Here is a 19,572-nt window from a genome sequence, read left to right on the forward strand (position 1 = left end):
GAACCCTCACAGCATAGTTTATTTCCAAGTATATTTGCACCATTTTGCCTTCCAACCATCCAGGACATTGGGAAGGTTGTCTCATTTTCAGCCATAGGGATAGATGTATTGCAATCTAAGAAATGATGGCATTGGCACAGAAATGGGTTGGTACAGAATAGGAAACACGTTCCACTGTCCATAGGACAGAGCAAATAAAACGGATTGCAAATTTACCCTGTTACCCATCAGAAGTGATTAAACAAAACGTTCCTTAGGGAGGGGATATCTTTTATGATTTCTATGAAGGAATTTATCTTGGATTTTACTCTGTAATAAAGTTATTCAATCCAAAGGAGCAGACACATGACTACACATGACTGGCTTTCTCAAGGTGACTGTCTACACTAGGTGTTATTATAAAGCCTGACCACTAGATGGTGGGGAGCTAGTAATGTCCTGCTTGTATTGTGCTAAGCTAAAGGCTATCCTTGTGCATGAAAGGGACTAGGGCAGGGGTGAACAAAATACAGCCTGCGGGCCTGATTCAGCCTGCAAACTGTTTGTATCTGGCCCGCAGGTAGGCAGCCACAAAATCACGGGATCTGGCCCACAAGGAACCAGCGGCTCCAGCTGCTGGTTTGTGCCATGCACATCTGGGCCCCTTCCACAGTTTACACCAGCTCCTGCCCTGCACACCAAAAGCAGCACCAGGCGGGTGCCAGCATCAGCCATGGACATGGCCAGCAGGCTCCAGGGGTGGGGGATCAAGGCATCCACCTGCGTCTGCAGCTGATGCTGCTGTATCAACGTGTCAGCTGCGGTCCTGGGAAGGTGCCTTGATCCCCACCGGGAACTCGGTAGCAACATCCACAGCTGATGCCAGTAATCGCCCAACACTGCTTCCAGAATGCAGGATGGAGCTGGGGTAAGCTGTGGAAGGGGCTGCAATGTTGTGGATTGGGGCATGCTGATTGGGGCATGCTGTAGCTGTGGGGACAGTTGTGGGGGGAGAGTGCCAGAGAGACTGGGGCATGTTGTAGCTGCAGGGACAGTTTGGGCCAGGGCCCAGGGCAAAGCTGCGGTCAACTCCCCACATGCCTCTTCCCACAAAACCAGCGCCTGTCGCAGGGGCATGCAGGCAGAAGATCACAGCTGTGCTCTGAGCTTGGCCAGGTCTAGGATCTGGGGAAGCAGCACCCAGGACCGGGACGAGTGGGCAGGCAGGGCTGGGATCATGGGACTGCACTGTCACTGCCCTGTGACCCGAGCCTCAGCCCCACCCACACACCCACCGGTCCCACTCCTGGATGCTACTGCTCCAGATCCCAGCCCCAACCCCATCCTGACCAAGCATGGAGCAGAGCTGTGATCTACTGCCTGCATGCCTGTGACAGGCGCCAGTTCTGCAGGCAGAGGCATATCAGGAGCGGATCGTGACTCTGCCCCATGCCATTACCACCCCACAGTCCCAGGGTCTCCACAGAGACTGGCTGGGACTTGCCAGCCTGGGCACAGGCCCAGGAGGACAAAATAGGGCCACTTAGGGAGTTTTGGTGAGCTGCTGCAGTCGGGGCAGGTGGGTGATGGTGATCTGGTGACAGCTCACCAAAACTCCTTCTATAGCCAATGGACTCAAAATAATTGCTCATCCCTGGTCTAGTGAGTGGACACACTACACTTAATTCTTAGTAAACTGCCCCAGGGTAAGGTCACTACAATTTTTTTCCCCCATGTAATTTCACTCTGGAAAACAGAAACTTACTCAGTAGTAAGGCTGTACATTGTGTATCTGCTTGACTTCTATGACAATGCAAAGGTGATATACTCAATATCCTCAGTAATTGTGTCCTGTATCCACATCCTTAAGATCACTTTTGCTTCAGTGTAAACAGCTGATACTAGAAGCACAGCAAAGAGCAAGAGCGTGCTAGAGAGGATTAGATAGGATTTCCGTGAGCTGCAGGGCTTCGACATCAGGCAATTGCACCGGTGGATGAAGTGGTGCTGTATGTTACAAAGGCAGTTGGTGGAGGGTGGGGGTGGAGTTGACTGTACCTTGGAGAGTATTTCACTTTCTGCTACTGTAGTTCTTTGCCATTTTTCTTTTTGACAGTGAAAGACACCGACAATCAGAAGACTGAGTACTTGTCTCCCAAAGCAAAGCTTTTTACCTCCCATTAGAATTGCCTTGTAAATCGACTGTTCTGACAGCATCTTCTCAGCATTGTTTCCTGCGGCTCAAACTGACATAACCTTCATTACTGGAGAAGAATCTCAGTTTAATCACACTTCCCCACAGGGCCAAGTTGTGCCCTGAGCTATGGATCTTGTCTTTACAAAGCAGGAGTTGGTATGTCTGCAAAAAGGGAATCTCTGACTCATTTGCTTGAAGCACTGGAAACTTGATGCTGCCAAACACAAAAGGTTTTCCACAGTTCAGCAAGCTGAAGTGTTCAGCACAGGAATTGTGCTACAAGATATCTATCTACTAGCAAGGGATTCTGCTGATCCCTCATTTGTAGTTATATTGTGGGCCAGCTCCTTAGCTAGTATAAAACAACCTACCTCTATTAATGTCAGTTATCCCAGACTAATTCGCAACTGAACGTGGCTATCAGATATGGTGGTCCAGAGACAAGAGAGAATGGTAAAAAAAAATCCCTGTGTATCTATCTTAGGAACTCACCTTTTAGGAAACTGGAGGCCTGCTGTAACTCATAGCATTTTACAGAAGTGCTATGAATTATACTGATCCCCTGGACCCAACAGATATTTGCTGCTGGGTCCTGGGAGTTGGGAGATTCAGCTGCAGTTTGGAGCCACTGCAGATCTGCAGCCACTCTCCCCTAGTCCCACCCTTCCCTGCTCCCAGCCCCAACTCTGTCTTCAGAAGTGGGGAAGGGAGCGGAGGGAGCTTGGTTTGGGGGGTTTTCAGCCAGCACTGGAGTATGGACCAGGTGAATTGGAGCCCCTCCTCTACCCCTCCAATCTGCCCAGTCCGTCCTCCAGAGCTAGCTAAAAAAAGCCCAAACTGAACCCCCTGTGCTCCCATCCCCACTCCCATTCTGAAGACAGAGCAAGGAGCACAGCTGAGCTGCATCAGCCCAGCCCTGCTCCTGGTGCGTGCAGACAGATGTGAGTGAAGGTGCTCCATTTTGAAGCATTTTCATCTGAACCCTTATGCAATGAAAGTTCAGATTGTTGTGGGCTTGGGCCCTTTTAAAGCACTCTGTAGCCATGCACTTGTGTAGAGTACTGTAAGGGGCCAGATTGGGCAAAAATTGTCACTTCTGTCTGTGCCGTGGGTGATCAGAGCACAGATTTTTCTTGTCTTCAGTCCAGGAAGGATGACCAACTTGAGTCATTTGTGATATGTAAGCTTCTTCATGTCCCTTTGTACAACTTGTTATGGGCAAGATGGTAGCAGACTATATTGTTGTTTAATATTTATAAATCTCAGGCCTTCTGAATGCTACTGCAAATCTCACACTGCTGCTGGTATAGACACATATATAAAAACTTTACTCCTGTCCTGAAGAAATGATGATCTAAGAGCCCAAAGTCAGGTTCTAATTTTGCCTTCTCTCCAGAGAAACATACCTGTTATATCAAAGATAACAGAAGTGTCCTCATGCCATTCCATAATTACAAACTGGTGGTTGGCTGAAGAAAGGGCCAGCTTTCAAAGGAACCTATTGCCCTCAGAGGGAGGGTAGTATTAAGTTTGCAGTCATTATCTCCAGTGAAAACATGGGCTTACCACTCTTCTCAGATCATTACAGGCATACTCTCATACCCTACAGCTGTAGTACTTTTTTCTAAGAGCAATACCATATATGAACAACGGTAACCCAGGTGGTTAGCAGGCTTTGGAGATTGTGTTAGATTTCATAGACATTAGGGCTGGAAGGGACCTTGGAAGATCAAGTCCAGCAGCCTGCCCCAGGGGCAGAAAGTCAGCAGGGATCATAGGATCCCAGCAAGATAAACATCCAAATGTGTCTTGAAGGCGTTCGAAGTGGGTGCTTGAACCACCTCTGTTCCAAACATTGTGGGCTTAGACAGTAAAGAAATTCTTCCTTATGTCCAGCCTGAAACGGTCTTGGAGAAGTTTGTGACTGTCTGATCTGTGTTGTTCTGTAACTTCCTTTCTGTGAGTACTCATGCTATCTGGAGCAAGGGAGTCAAACATTTGTCCTACAAACCAGATCTATTCTCTCCATCCTGCTGGTACTCCAGCAGGCTACTGGAAGTTGCAGGGCAGGCTAGTGGGGTGGGACTGCTGCAGAATTAGGGGTCCCTGAGCCCCATGGACAACATGATGGCAGTGGTGAGGGTGGGGGAGTGAGCAAGGGCTGTATCAGTCTGATCGGCATCATTGCCCCTGAAACCTATCCTAACTGCTTATGGCCCTTGCAGATCCATCCTTGAAGGAGTTCTGTGGTCCAGACCTGCCCTGGCTTCAGTTTGACACCCCTGATGTAGAGTACAGTTAACACAGGTATGTCTGCACACCGGGACAGATCCAGGATTTCCCAAATGAAGGTGTGAGAGCAGCCTGCAGAGGTGACTGCACCCTGATCCCAACTTCCTCTGCCCCACCAGTGTAGGCAGACTACACTGTGGGAGCCTCTGGAGAGTGTTTGATCAGTTGTCAGGAAGGGGTATTTTCACCTGCTTTAGGAACTTTAATTCATCCCTGGAGGCTCCCACAGTGAGGGCCAATCCAAAAGCGGGGCAGAGCCATACCACTGCACCCCCTCTGAATCTGCCCCTGTCTACACACAGTGCAATTATCTCCCATGGTTGCACATTAGATGCAGCCCAAGCGAGTCAAACTGGTTATCATTGTCTTAGCAGAGCACAATCAGTGGATAAACAATGTTTTGTAAAAGAGACCTGTGTGGGGAATATAGGCACACCTCTGCTGCCAAGTGTTATAGGTTGCAAAGCCAATGCTCTTTGAGCTCCTCTCTGGTCTCCCCAAGTGCCTCCACCCTTTAGCTAAAAGACCACTTAATTAGCTGTTCAGATATAAATTTAGGATTGTCAAAGTAGTTTCCCACTTTTGGAAATCTTGTCCCAAGCCTTCAAGCACCTCAAAGGTGTTCTGGAAGCGGTGGGGGCTGGACCCCAAACGTGGCTGCTATTGTGTCTCCTAGCTCTCTAAGGCAAGCATCAAAAACTTTTTGGAGTGGTGGGGGGCATTTTCAGGGAGCTTAGCTCAAACATGGACCACTTCTAGGCCAGCACCCATCACCACCACAATCCCCAGTCCTCCCTGTAGTGCCATCGCTGCAGCTGCTCCCTGCTACCCAACTGTTGTGCAAATGAAGTCCCCCACAGAAGCCTTCCTCCACCAAAATGCTGCAGAAGCCATAGGGTGAAACTTCTGCGGGGTCATTTGTGCACCCAGCACTTACTGGGGAAGCCAATGCAACAATGAAGATCAGCGACAGCCACCACATGTGCTTCATCTGGTGCAAATGTTGCTGCTGCTTTAATATCAATGGGCCCCTCACCCAGACTGCTCTGTTACTAAAACTCTCTAGCTTGATGGGGAATTGCCAGTCTGCACAATACACTGAAGTGCTGGGGTGGGAGCCAAGCTCTTCTGAAAATGCAGGTCCTGTTGGAAAGGCTGAGTTCTTGGGAAAATCTGACCCCTGCTTCTGAAACTTGCCCTCAGCTGTTGCTTCAGCCTGTCCTTTTCTGTTCCTAATCAAAATGAGAATTGAAAAGAATTTTCTTGACTACGTATAAACTCACCTCCACTGAACTGGCGTCTAACCCACTAAAGCTCTCTTAAGCTCAGGGGCGTTGTGGGGAGGTTAATACAGCTCCTACCTTGTCTCTGGAAGTGGTCCACTTATCAATTCTGGTCACAACTGCTACCATAACTCACTCTAAAACCCCCTGTAAGAGTTCATTGACCAGCTGCTCCATTTGTCAGTTTGATTTAATCCAGTGATGGGGAACCCAACTGGTGACTAAGGAGTGGGGTTTTATTCCTGGCTCAGACACTGACTTACTTTGTAAGCTTGCGTAAGTCCCTTTACCTCTATGTGGCTGGTTCCCTTCCCACCATTTTTCGGCCCGGTCTGTTTAGACTGAAAGGACATAGGAGGAAGGACTTACTTACGGTGTGCTTGCATAGCACTCATCTGATTCTGCTATACAGACAGCAGTGTTTTGTGTCTCTGTGCTGACAGTTATTTGCATAATATTCTCCTTGAAAACTATTTTCATGGTTGCCTCCCCACCACCACATGCAAGCTTCACTTTTTTAAAGTAGAGATTGTTTGCTACAAATACATCCTTTCTTTCATTTTAGGCATGTTTTAAAGCCCCCTAAAATCAACAGGAGTCTTTTTTTTCACTTCGGATTAGGCTATAGATTTACAGTTCATTTCAGTCAGTCATTTTTATGTTCTTAAGCAATGTGCTGAATGGAAATGCAGCTGGTAGGTTGACCATAACTCCTGAAGACCCCTAAATCACAAAACTCAACTTGCCAGCCTATATGTAGATAACAGGATGGATTTAGAAACAAGGAATTACTACTCAATTAAATAAAAGTCCTAACAAATAGAGCAAGAATCAATAGGAAATGCTGACAACTCATCAAACAGCAGTAAGGCAAGAACAGCAGGACAACATTTTCCAAAATCCTTTTGTGTTGAGTGCCTCAGAGCAGTCCCGCCTATTTATAAGTGATTGTTTGTAACACTTTCCCTGTAGGGTTTCCAAGGTTGCATCGGTCACAGATCAGATGGTGGCAATCAAGAATAAAGAATTGCCTAGGCTTATGGGCCAATTCTTGCTGACCTGATACAAGCAAATAGTCCCACTGTATCAATGGAGCTGTTCATCTGAATAAAATAAGGAAGATTAGTCACATGTCTGATTACTAATTTATAGGTGTACCAAGGAGTTTAACTGGCTGGTTTCTCTTTATCTTAGACTTTGGCTTGGGATTCAGAGGCAGATGATACAAATTGAAATAAGTTGACTCAGAACATTGTAGGTGGTATGTGATTCTTGAGGCCTGGCATAGGTACATATGTAATTTGCCATGAGAGAAGTTCACTTAGAGCTAAAAAGCCAACGCAAAGACTAATAGAGACCTGTTAAAATGTGCTTTAACTATTAGTTGACCTAAACTGCCAATGTCAGGATTATATGGGGATATGTTACATGTAAAGGTGGAAAACGTGTGGATACCTTTAAGAGTATATAAATTGCTACATTTGCCCTCCCGATTGGAGGAGGGAACAGCAGATCAGTAGGCTAAGAAGGCTCTCTGAATAAACAAGCTTTATCATTTTATAAATTTAACCCCCTCATCTTTTGAGAATAACACAGAGCCTTATTAACTTAGGATGTGTTAACTGTAGGGGACCTGGTGGCCATCTATAAACTTACTAGGGGGGACCAGCAGGGATTTCATAGATTTCATAGACTTCATAGATTTCATAGACATTTGGGCTGGAAGGGACCCAGGAGGATCATTGAGACCGGCCCCCTCCCCCAGGGGCAGGAAGTCAGTAGGGATCATAGGATCCCAGCAAGATAAACATCTAAATATGTCTTGAAGGCATTCGAGGTGGGTGTTTGAACTGCCTCCAGCGGCAGTCTATTCCAAAACTAGGGGGCTCAGACAGTGAAGAAGTTCTTTCTTATGTCCAACCTGAATTAGTCACAGTGGAGGTTGTGACCATTCGATCTTGTCATCCCTTGGGGAGCTCTGGTGAACAGACATTCCCCCAGATCCTGATGAGCACCCCTGATAAACTTATAGGTGGACATCAGATCACCCCTGAGCCTGTGCTTTTTCAGGCTAAATAGCCCCATTGCTCTCAGCCTCTCATCATAAGGTGTGTTTTCCTGACCTCTGATCAAACACATGGCTCTCCTCTGCATTCTTTCAAGCTTCTCCACATCCTTTTTGAATTGTGGAGCCTAAAACTGGATGCCGTACTCCAACTGTGGCCTCACCAAGGCCGAGTACAAGGGGAGAATGATGTCCTGGGATTTGCTTGAGAAGCATCTATGGATGCAAGCCAGCATTTTGGTCACTTTACTAGCCGCAGCATCACATTGCAGGCTCATGTTCATCTTGTGGTCAACCATGACCCCCAAGTCCCTTTCATCTGTAGTGCTAACCAGCGTAGCACTACCAAGCCTATAAGCATGGTACAGGTTCTTCCTCCCAAGGTGGAGAACCTTGCATTTTTTGGTGTTGAACACCATCAGGTTCTCGTCCAACCATTTCATAAGTCTGTCCGGATCCACCTGGATCACCCTCCTGTCCTCAGGTATGGATGCTTTACCCCAGAGTTTGGTATCATTGGCAAACTTGGCCAGCCCACTTCTGACACCAGTGTCCACATCATTGATGAAGATGTTAAACAGAATAGGCCCTAGGACGGAGCCTTGTGGGACCACATTGGTCACAGTGCACCAAGACGACCACTACCCTCTGGGTCCTACCATGGAGCCAGTTCCCCAGCCAGCAGATCATGATGACATCAAGGCCACAGTTAGTCAGTTTAGCCAAGAGGTGATCATGGGATACCAGCTCGAAGGCTTTTTTAAAGTCGAGGTATACAACGTCGATCTCTCCCCCCTTGTCCAGGTGATAAGTCACCTGGTCATAAAAGGAAATGAGATTGGTCAAGCAAGACTGTAGTTTGCCGGATCCACTTTCCTCCCTTTCTTGAAGATAGGCATGACATTGGCCCTCTTCCAATCATTGGGCACTTCACCAGAGCACCAACAGCTCTCAAAGATCTGTGCCAGGGGCTGAGCTATGATGCTCACCAGCTCCCTGAGTACCCTTGGGTGTAACCTGTCAGGGCCAGCTGACTTGAAGGTATCCAGCCTGTTGAGGAGGGCAAGGAATCTCCCTCACCTGGGCTTCCCTGACCCATAGTGGGCAGGGCCGTCCCATGGAACTGGTGAAAAACTGATGCAAAGTACCCATTTAGCAAGTTCACTTTTTCCTGGGTATCGGTTGTCAGTTGCCCCATCTGGTTTAGCAGGGGTCCAGTGTTGCCCTTGCTTTTCCTCCAGCTCCCCACATAACTAAAAAGGACTTTTTATTTTCCTTGATATTTGTAGCTAGCTGGAGTTCCATCACAGCCTTGGCTTTCCTGGTTTGCTCTCTGCAAGTGCAGACGAAAGCAGAGTATTCCTCCTTGGTGGCGGTTCCAGTCCTCCATCCTTTGTAGGTCTTCTTTTTAACATGCAGGAGGTCCACCAGTTCCCTGGAGAGCCAAGGGGGCTGATGTGCCCTTTTGCTGCCTTTCCTCTGAGATGGGATGGACTTTGCTTGCACTTCCAGGATTGCTCCCTTGAGGAGCAATCACTCATCCTGGACTCCCCTCTCCATTGGGTTGTGGCCTTTTAGGGCCTCTCTGACAAGCCTCCTTAGCTTGTCAAAATCAGCTTTTCTGAAGTCGAGGACTTCTGTATTACTGACTGACTTGCCAGCTTTATGGCAAATGGCGAAGGTGCTCAGCTTATGGTCACTGTCACCCAGCTTCCCTTCGATTGTTAGGTTACTGATTAGGTCATCCCCGGTTGCCAGTATGAGGTCGAGCAGCGCTTTACCCTTGGTTGGCCCATACACTTCCAGCATCAGATGGAGGTTGTCCACACATGAGAGAAAGCTTTGCAACTGCTCAGATTTGGCTGAGCACTCCTCCTACCAGATGTCTGGGTAGTTAACGTCTCCCATGACAACCATACACTGTGTGGCCTCAGCCAATTCCCTGGTGAACTCCTGGTCAAGGTCTTGACTCTGGGTAGGGGGTCTGCAGGATTGGGAGAGGCCTTGTAGGATTGGGAGAGACCTTGTTCCCCCGAGTGCTGCCCGAGTAACAAGGAATAATGGCCATAAGTTGCTAGAGGGTAGGTTTAGACTAGACATTAGAAGGCGCTACTTCACAGTCAGGGCAGCTAGGATCTGAAACCAACTTCCAAGGGAAGTGGTGTTGGCTCCTACCTTGGGGGTCTTTAAGAGTAGGCACAACACTTACCTAGCAGGGGTCATTTGAGCCCAGTTTTCTCACCTGCCCAGGGCAGGGGGTCAGACTAGAAGATCTACAAGGTCCCTTCCAACCCTACATCTATGAATCTATTAATCTATGCTCTTAAAACAGGAGCATCTGCACATTTAAGCGGTAAAACATGCTAAGTGTGATCATATTTCAGCAAAGCTGGGACTGTTCACATGAGGAGTATCACCGGATCATATAACCCTGATTCAGCTACCATAGGTCCACTCCACAGGGATAATATAAGCAATCTTCAGTCCTTGCCCAGCCATAGCATCATCCAGAGACTCCTCTGCTGTACCAAGCCTCTATTGTTGGTCCCAAACCTGGCAACGCACTGGAGCTGGAGCTGGAGCTAGAGCTGGAGCTGAGCTGTTTCAAGACAGATGCGATGTGGGGGCTGGGACCAATAGTCAGCTGATTTTCAGTCCCAGCCCCTACACCCCACCACAGTGCACTGGAGTCTTGAATGGGCCTTGATGTAGTGCTGGGGCTGGGATCAACCATCAGCTGATTGTCGGTCCCAGCCTCCACACTAGAGTCTTGAACTGGACCAAGTGTAGTGCCCAGGTTGGAACTGACTATGAGGTGATTATTGGTCCCGGCCCTGGCGTCACAGATGAATCTGGAACCAGCCCCAGCGAGGTGCAGGGCCTGGGACCGTACATTTAACATTGCCATGCAACTGATTAGAACACGTTCTAAGGTTTAATGTAGCACAGGAGTGCTTTCTACAATCTAATTAAAGGTGCTAAGTGTCCTATGTAACAAGGCCCTTCCACAACTCAAAGTCTGTGATTAAATGAGTTCAATATCCATTAGTTATTACTTCTGTTGAGGTAGTGCAGGGTGGCCTGTCCTCACTGTACTAGGTGCTGCACAGACAGTTAATAAAAATCAGGTCCCTGCCTCAAATACCTTATAATCAAGTAAGGCAGAGAGGCATAGATCTGTTGCTTGAAATCTGTGAAGAGCCACAACTATCTGTGAAATTATTTCTAATTTATTGTCTGATGGAAGGAGCTGTGGCTTCCTATAGAAGCCATGGCCAAAGCAAGGTACCAAGACAAATGAATATAGTCCCAATATGTGGCTATGCTCAAGGGTTTAGTCTATGAAAATCCTTCCTGACTAAATGTTTCCAATAGCTGGAGTGTCACTTAGGGCCAGTCTGTGTTATAGGCACATGTCTACATCTCTTGTGCACTATTCTCCCTTTTTTTTAAAACTGTCCCTTTTCACTGTATGTATGGTCCCCTTCCAGCAGTGTTTTGAAAGTATCATTAGTCCCTGATCAAGACACTTTTGGCCCTTTTGTTAAGGTCACTTGGTTTGGCTTATTTAAACATTTGACCTATGTTTTCATGAGGACAGAACTGCACTAAGATTTAACAGTGATGAGCAGCTCCCCAAGAACTTAGAACCCCATTTCAAGAAAAGCAAAAGTAAGCTGAAATATTTAAGAGTCCTCTTCTGTAGTGGTGAAGTCAGAAGGAAAGATATGGTACATAATTATAATAAAATGCTGATGTATGGAGCCAGGTATGAGTAAAATATCAATCATTCTTATCAGAAAGGACATTGGCTTCAGGGGGAACTGAGTGCGTTCAGCACCTGGGAAAATGAGGCCACTTTTATTTGTGTTCCTAAAGCTAGGCACTTAAGTTTGAAACTGTTGCCCCAGTTCTCTAGTTGTGTCACTGCCTCCCCCTCCACACATGCACACACACTTGCATGTACACACACACTCATTCTGTTCTTCCTGGTCCCACTGAACACTGCAGTTGCTAGGGGGAAATATTGATTAAATAAGAAAAAACCAGATGCCTTGTCAGAGCAGTCACTGCTGTAAAGGCCAACAGACTTGTCAGAAGAGTGTAAAAGATAAAAAAAATGAGCAGAGATAATTCAGGCTACATGGCACGTGGCAACAGCAGCAAGTCATCTGGGCAGAGCCAGTGTGGGGAGAATGTGAAATCTATTTCAGCATGGCTTCTAACAAAATAGAGCCATATACTTACTAAGTCTTTTTTTTCTGCACAAACTGAGGCTGAGATGTTCCTGTATGAAATCCTACAACAGTGAGTTTTAACCAAGGTGCAATAGCACCCTAGCATGCCTTGAGATCCTTTCAAGAGTGATGCACCATTTCATGCAAAGTTAGCATGTTAGGTGTGCAAACATGATTCACAAGGTAAGCTCAGAAGCTGCATCCAGATGAGCAGGAACATGTGGTTTGAGGCACTGCGAAACATTCACAGCACTCATGATTCCATTCTCAGCGCTGCATATTTGCAGTGCAGCAGCAAAATTAGATTTTGACCAGGAAACCCTGATATCTAAAAAACCCGGGGCAGAAAAAAGCAGGGAGGCACATGTGCCTGCAGTGTACACTGCCCAAAACCGAAGCCTGGCCAGCCAGAGCCATGCTTTGGCTGCCAGCCTGGATTGCCACCACTGCTGCCCCGGGAGGCACCTAGGACCCCAGCCCAGGCTTCTGGGGCCAACCCAGGTACTGACTCCAGCCTCCCCTATCCCACCTGGGGCAATTTGCTGCATACCAGAGTGCACATGCAGAGGTGTGCCCAGGGACAACTAGGAGCAGCATAAATATGTGCCACTGCTATTTGTCCCATTCCCATTTGTCTGGATGTGCCTAGAGATTTCAAAAAGGGCTCCATAGTAGTAAAAGCAGTCTGACCTGTTGTGGTCTTTCTGAGTTCTTTGCAACAGAAGAATTACCCTAGTACTTTTCTATAGTAAAAACATGAGTTAAAACTAGGAGCTGGCATTTTCTGAGGGGTGACTTCAGTCTAACAGGGGAAGACTCAGGTCTAAAAAGGTTGAGAACCACTGTCCTATAGGATGATAACTTCTAAGATCTGACAGCATTCTTATCACCTAACAAGCAGAAGAAAATGTAATCTGTACTCTGAGTTCAGCAAAGGAGCTCTGCATCTGAAAGCAGCAGACAGATGCAGCTCAGATCAAGTAGACATGGCTGGGCAGGGAAATCTGGGCACTGAGGGCACAGAGAAGGATTCTTCCCAGTACATTCTTCTGGGGCGCAGGGAAAAGCAACAGATTTTTTAAAAAATGAAGAGCCAGACACTGACATGGCATCAAAGTAGTTGTGTGAATGACCAAAATAACCTGCTTTTATTGCTCTTGCTGAACTACTAGAGAAAGAACCACGTAAACTGAAGTGTTTGGTTTTCAGGTCAGTGCCATGAGCTGATGTTTGTACTCAGAACACCCTCTAATAGGGATTGAAACTTAGTCTCCAAAAGAAGAATTGTGGGAAATTTGAGAATGGGGTGTCATCAAGTATCTGATATCTCTCCTAAGAAAGCCATATGTTAGGTCTTTTTCTGAATCATAGATGTGGAAGGGTTCTTAAGGAAGATCTAAGCTAGGGCTGTCCAATTTCAGTGGGCCAGGGGTGCACACTGCCTGGGCAATATATTGAGGGGGTGGCCCTCCTGGGGATCCTTCCTATTCCACTGGCTGCACCAGTGGCACATAGCCCCTCACTACATGGGCAGCACCAGCAGTAAACAGCCCCCTGCCACGTAGGCAGCACTGGAAGTGTGGAGCTTCCTGTCTTGTAGACAGTGCCAGTGGCACACAGCTCCCTGCCCCCTCCAGGAGTGCTGGCAGCATGCAACCCTCCACTTCCTGAGCAGTGCCAGCATGGCAGTGGGAGAGGCAGCTGCAGAGGTCTGCAAGTCTCATGTGAACTGCTTGTGGGCCACATGTTAGCCAGCCATGGGCCACAGCAGCCCACAGGCCACCGTTCGACAGCCCTTATCTAGGCCAACCCCCTGCAGGTACAGGATGCAGAATTCCTAAACCATCTCAGACAGGTGCCTCTGCTTGAAAAGCTCCAATGAAAGGAAATTCTACCATTTCCCTGGAAATCTTGTTCTTTTGTTCTCTTCTGACTATGAGGGGGGTTTCCTGAGGTTTAACCTAATCTTCTTATGCTTCTGATTATACTTACCCATCTTAAATTAAGAAGCAAACGCAAAGAGGTCAAACAAATTCCATCAGAATAAAGCCCATGTAAATGACAGATAAATCCAGTCCAATGTTATTTAATTGTGCTGTCATGGATCAACAGGAAGGGACATCATATCTGTACACAATTACTCCTAGATATCTCCTTTACCCGTGACAAGGAAGGTGGAACAGGAATTCACAGAGAAGTCACAGTCCACTGGCAAAAGAAAGCCACGAGGTTTATGTCTGTAGTGGGCCACTGGCATAATATAAAGCAGCAAGACTTGGGACTACATTTTCATCATATCTTGACATTTTGACTCAACTCCCTCTCCAGCATTTTGTAGAGAAATAGTTAAAACCTTTGTTAACATTTACAGGGATATAGGTTGTAGCTGTGTTGGTCTAAGGACGTAGGCAGACATAGTTCTTTGGGTGAATCTGATATCTTTTATTAGACCAATTTAAATAGCTGGACAAAAAATTTAGCAAGCTTTCAGGTTTAAAAACCGTTTGTCAGGCTGAGGAAGCCTATGCAGTTGATGTGTGCTATTCCTGGATGGAATAAATAGTAAAGCAGCCAGAGGCTGGGCTGCACACAACACAAGCAGTCAGTGAAGATGTAAATTGAGGAGTCAGTGGGTGAGAGACAGGCTGGGTGTGGGGGGAGAGAGAAAAGGGGGACGAATGTAGCAGTTAAATAGTGGAGAGGTACCTGGGGAGTCAGATGTCAAGCAGGTTATAATGTGTCATAAATCCAATGTCTATATTTAATCCATGATTTTTTGTATCCAGGAGGTTGATGAAGTGAAGTTCATAGGTTTGTCTCTGAGAAGTGTTTTGTAAGTTCCCTTTGAGGATTAGAACTGAGTCACTGGAGAGAGAGTGGTTTTCTTGTGAGAAATGTGTTAAAACTTGAAATTTTCCCACAATTCTATTTGAATCATAAACTTCAATGGAAAATTGAATCATAATTTGTCAACACAACTTGTTAAAGACAGTTTTCTCAATTTTTTTACAGCCTGTTTTGAAAACTTTCCCCCAACATTTTGAATTTCAGAAAAAGGGACAACAGTCTCCTTAAAACTCTCAGACGTGCCATCCTGTTTTTCAGCTGGCTCCAAGTATATATTAAGCATAGAGTCATAAATGACACAGAACAAAACGTTTTTAAAAGATTGTTTCTGACATCTTTTTATTCTCTCCCCTCCCCTCACAAAATGTTGAGTTAAAATTGGAAGACCATTCTGCCACCAGTATTGCCAGCACTTTTATATGATCAGAAGGCTCATGGAATGAGGTAGAAAGCAGTTGTTTGTGGGCGGAAGTCAAGCCTCTCTTGGGATCAGAAATTCTCTTCCTATTTAATCTTAGTTAATCACTCAGTTGTCCTACTGGAGAGCAGCATCCATCTCTGGTTTACAGAAGAAAGCTGGCACTAGGTCAATGAACCAGGAATGTTTTTTCTCCCTTTACTTGCAGGTGAAATGACTGTATCTTTTCCCAATGACATTCATTTCCATGGATTCTGCCATGATGTTTCTATTGAAAATAGTGAGGAAACTGGGAGTGCTTTAGTAAGCCCATTATTTTCTTAAGAAAGGATGTCCTCAGCAGCACCTTGATGGTGTCCCAAGAGATATCCTGCTGAGTATGCACCAGCTGCCACTGCCTACATGCAAACTGTGCTTCAGAAGAGGAGGACAATCTCACAGCTTTAGCTTTGCCTTGCTGAGAGTTCTGAGTTGTGGTGCCTAGGTTGTAAAAAAAGAAAAGAGAAGAGAGCTAGGAAAACTCTAGGTGGACTTTCTCCACACCCCTACAGTTTATACCATAAGTGTTGGATTGTCAAAAGCACCCAGCTTCAGCCTAACTCTGCTCCCACAATGGGAGTCTTACCTGGAAGTCTTATACTGGAAGGATAAATGAGCTGATGTTGAGAGCTTTTGATAATCCCACCCTAAATTCCCTGAGCCTACCGGGGTTTGGCTACTTTAGGCTGTAGTCTTGTTTTAGCTCAAATAAATTGATTGCCAATTAGCTCAAGTGTATATACACAACTTTGAGTTTCAAGTGGTTTAGACATTCTCACTCCATATGCATTTATTCTGAAAAGCAGGTGAACCAAGACCATTTGTGTCTTGACACAGATATCCGTGGAGATTCTAGACTGGCATTACCTCTCAGTCAAAATGGTTTAGTCAGGGATGATCCTGCCTTGAGCAGGAGGCAGGACTAGGTTACCCCATTGGCCATATCCAGATATGCATGGATGCTTGGTTCCCCGGGGACAACTAGTGATGGGGCACCTTGCGCAGCTGCTAGTTGTCCCTGGAGAACACCTGTGCCATGTACATGGTGCGCAACAAGTTACCCCAGCTGGGGTAGGAGAGGCTGGGACCTGCACTGGGCACCCCAGCTGCCTTACCTGCAGTCCTGGGGGTGTTTTGGGGCTGTAGCAGCAGCAATCCTGCCATGCAAAGCCTGGCTAGCAGCAGAGTGCAGCTCTGGTCAGCCAGGCTCCAGCTTGGGGAGGTGCACGCTGCTGCCATGTCCACTGCTCTGATTTTTTTCTTTGCAGGTTTTTTTGACCCCTGACTATTCAGGGTGAAAAAAACCCTCTGTGCTGCTCCCTTGCACATTCATTTTGGCATGGCCAGGAGGTCCATTCCAGCTCTACTTTCCTATGGTCCAGCAACAAACAACTCTAGTGTGCATGCAGTATATTCAAGGAGCAAAAAAATGCACTCACCTGGCCTCTGCAATAAAAGGTAGGTCTACAATGCAGGAACTGCAGTGCCTGCCCCTCATGAAAATATAACAAGCTAGATGTAAACTAGATAACTCAGGTACTGTGAATAGTAAAGCTGGGGCAGCACAGAATTCAGCATGGGCAGGAAATCCAGCCTAATAAGTTGGGTAAATCCTCAGACATTTAGCTGGGCTGAATTGCGTGTAACAATGGCCATACTGCTACCTGCACCTGAATGAGTTATCTTCAACCTGGTTCACAGGCATAAAGCATGAGCTGCAATGACTGGGCCACTTCCCCTAGCTCGGAGCTTCTCAATCTTTTCAGCCTCAAGGCACAACCTCATTAGTCTCAAGGCTCCCCTCATGGGACTTGAATCACACTTCCATCACTTTTGTGAATTGAATGGCACCCAATTAAAAAAAAAAAAGGAGTAATGTACATGTAGCAGGCTTGCCTTTTGGAGCTTGGGTTGAGTCCCAGGCTTGAAACCTTGCTGTTTTGATTGGTGGAGCCCACCTGCCAGCTAACAATCCCCTTCAATTGGAAAAGGGGAGTATATACCCGAGTTACCTGGGCTACATATATATATGACAGTGGTTACCTCCTTACATAGGAGGTGGGCAGTATGAGTGGAGGATTGTCTGGCTGAGTACGAACCTGAGCCTGGCTTATCTTCTTATCTCCTCTCAACCCGGTTGAAAATCACTGCTCTAGCTGAATCCACAATCTTAAGGAGCTCTTCTACTGCATGTGTTTGGTTTATGTAACTGTCACAAATCCAATTCTTTTTCCAACCCAAGAAAAAGTGCTAGTCTCTTTGCTCAGTGAAAACCATGCTCAGGCAGGGCTAAGATTCCAAACTCCTGCTATTCCAGCAAATGTCTTTTTTTTTCTCCAAAGAGAAAACAGTTCTTTCCTTGGTCCAAACACAGTGAAACAGATCTTTCTGTCTTTATTTTTTTTAAATCACCTCTGCAGAGAAACAAAGATCAAATTATTGTTTCTTGAGTTATGGGAGACCTGGGGCTGTGTGGCTGATTGCAGTTGCAGCTTTGGCCGGGAGACAGCAGCAGGTAAGGCATCTTGAGGAATATGAAGAGTTAATTGCAGCACTGACTCCCACAAGGGCATTAAATATACTTCTGGCAACCCCAGTGCCAGCCAAGATGAGGACATAAGAAAAATAAGGCACTGCTGGAGCAATTGAGCACAAATCCCTTCCCTACCACCATGACTCTGTGCTGAGAGCAACATCCAGCTGCTTCAAGTGTAAAGGCAATTTAAGAGTAAAGGAGACTGAAGCCTGTCCCCACACCTAGCCCACACTGCATATGGGCAGCATGCACTAAGCTTTTTGACCCACATAGGGATAGCTCCAAACACTTCCAAGTATGTGAAAGGAGGGAGAGACAGTGGAAACTATGGCTATTTGAGCAACAGCAAACACCAGTGATCACAGTGCTGTATTCTTGTGGGAGCTGAAGGTGCAAGCTCTATAGGGAAGGTGCAAATAGATGGAATGATGAAATGCCAAGACCCACTTCCTCCAGCTTGTGCTGATCAGTGTATGCTGCATGTTTAGGGGACCATATTTTAGACCATGCATAAAAAATTAAGGAACACAGGAAATGCCAACTGCAATTAAACCTGTAGTCTGTCTATTCCAGCCTCAAAGAATTCAGTATCTAGGAAGCCTGCAGTCATCAGTTCTAGAATAAGCTGTCCCTAGGGGAAGTTGCCTCCAAATGCCAATGAATTAGTGCTTAGAAATTAATTTACTGCACATATTCAGCTCAGAGTCAGAGAAACACAGGGCTGGGAGGGACCTCAGGTGGTGGCCTAGTCCAATTGCCTCCTCAAGGAAGGATCACCCCTGCCTAAACTAACCCAGCCAAGCACTTGTCTAGCATACATTTAAAGATTGATGCTGATGGTAGACCCTCTAGGCAGTTTGCTCCAATATTAACCCCCCTCATTAGAGGCTACTTCCTAATATCTAACCTCTGTGTCCCTCCGTGCAAGTTAAGCCAATTATCTCTTGTCCTGTCCTTCATGGCTACAAAGAACAATTGATCACCAGTCTCTATAAAAAAAACCCCATTCTTTACAGAACACTAGGGTGGCCATCATAGAGGATAGTCCAGTTGTCCTCTGTCCTCTACTGATATGAAACCGGATGCCTTTATGTCCTCTATCTCTCTCTTGAAGAAAAAAATAGAGGACATAAAGGCATCCAGTTTCGTATCAGTAGAGGACAGAATAGCAGAAAACCGGACTGTCCTCTAGGATGGCCACCCTACATAACACACACACAAAATGTGCAAGCATTTTGTACTGCAAAGTGCATTCTAGCTTTGTATTCCTGGCTATCTCATTTTGTACTGTAAGGTAGGTTCTAGTTTCATGTTGCTGTGTATATTGTTTTAGTTTCAGTGTGACCATGTTTGATATGTGTTTGGATTTGCTATATCTTGTCCTCTCCCCTCTGTTTCCTGATCTGAAGAGAAATGTGCTGTCTGAGCAGGAAAGCCCCCCTGCAGTGTCCTGATACTTGTGGTTTTGTTCAGGACCCCTGGTGTGTATTGAAAACCAGAAAATCTGTTTTCAGTCACATATAACAGGGGAGATCAGACCCTCGCTTAAGTGACTGGACTGGGTAGCATTCTTTTAAACTAACTGGCTAAGACAGAAGCTGGTAGCCTGGCAATCCCTGACTGGAAAACCCGGGGTGCTGTCATGCCAAGGTATATAGCAGTCTCCCAGCTACAGCTT

The sequence above is a fragment of the Crocodylus porosus genome, unplaced genomic scaffold (genome assembly GCF_001723895.1).
Source record: "Crocodylus porosus isolate Cpor-Errol unplaced genomic scaffold, CroPor_comp1, whole genome shotgun sequence".
Lineage (NCBI taxonomy): Eukaryota > Metazoa > Chordata > Crocodylia > Crocodylidae > Crocodylus > Crocodylus porosus.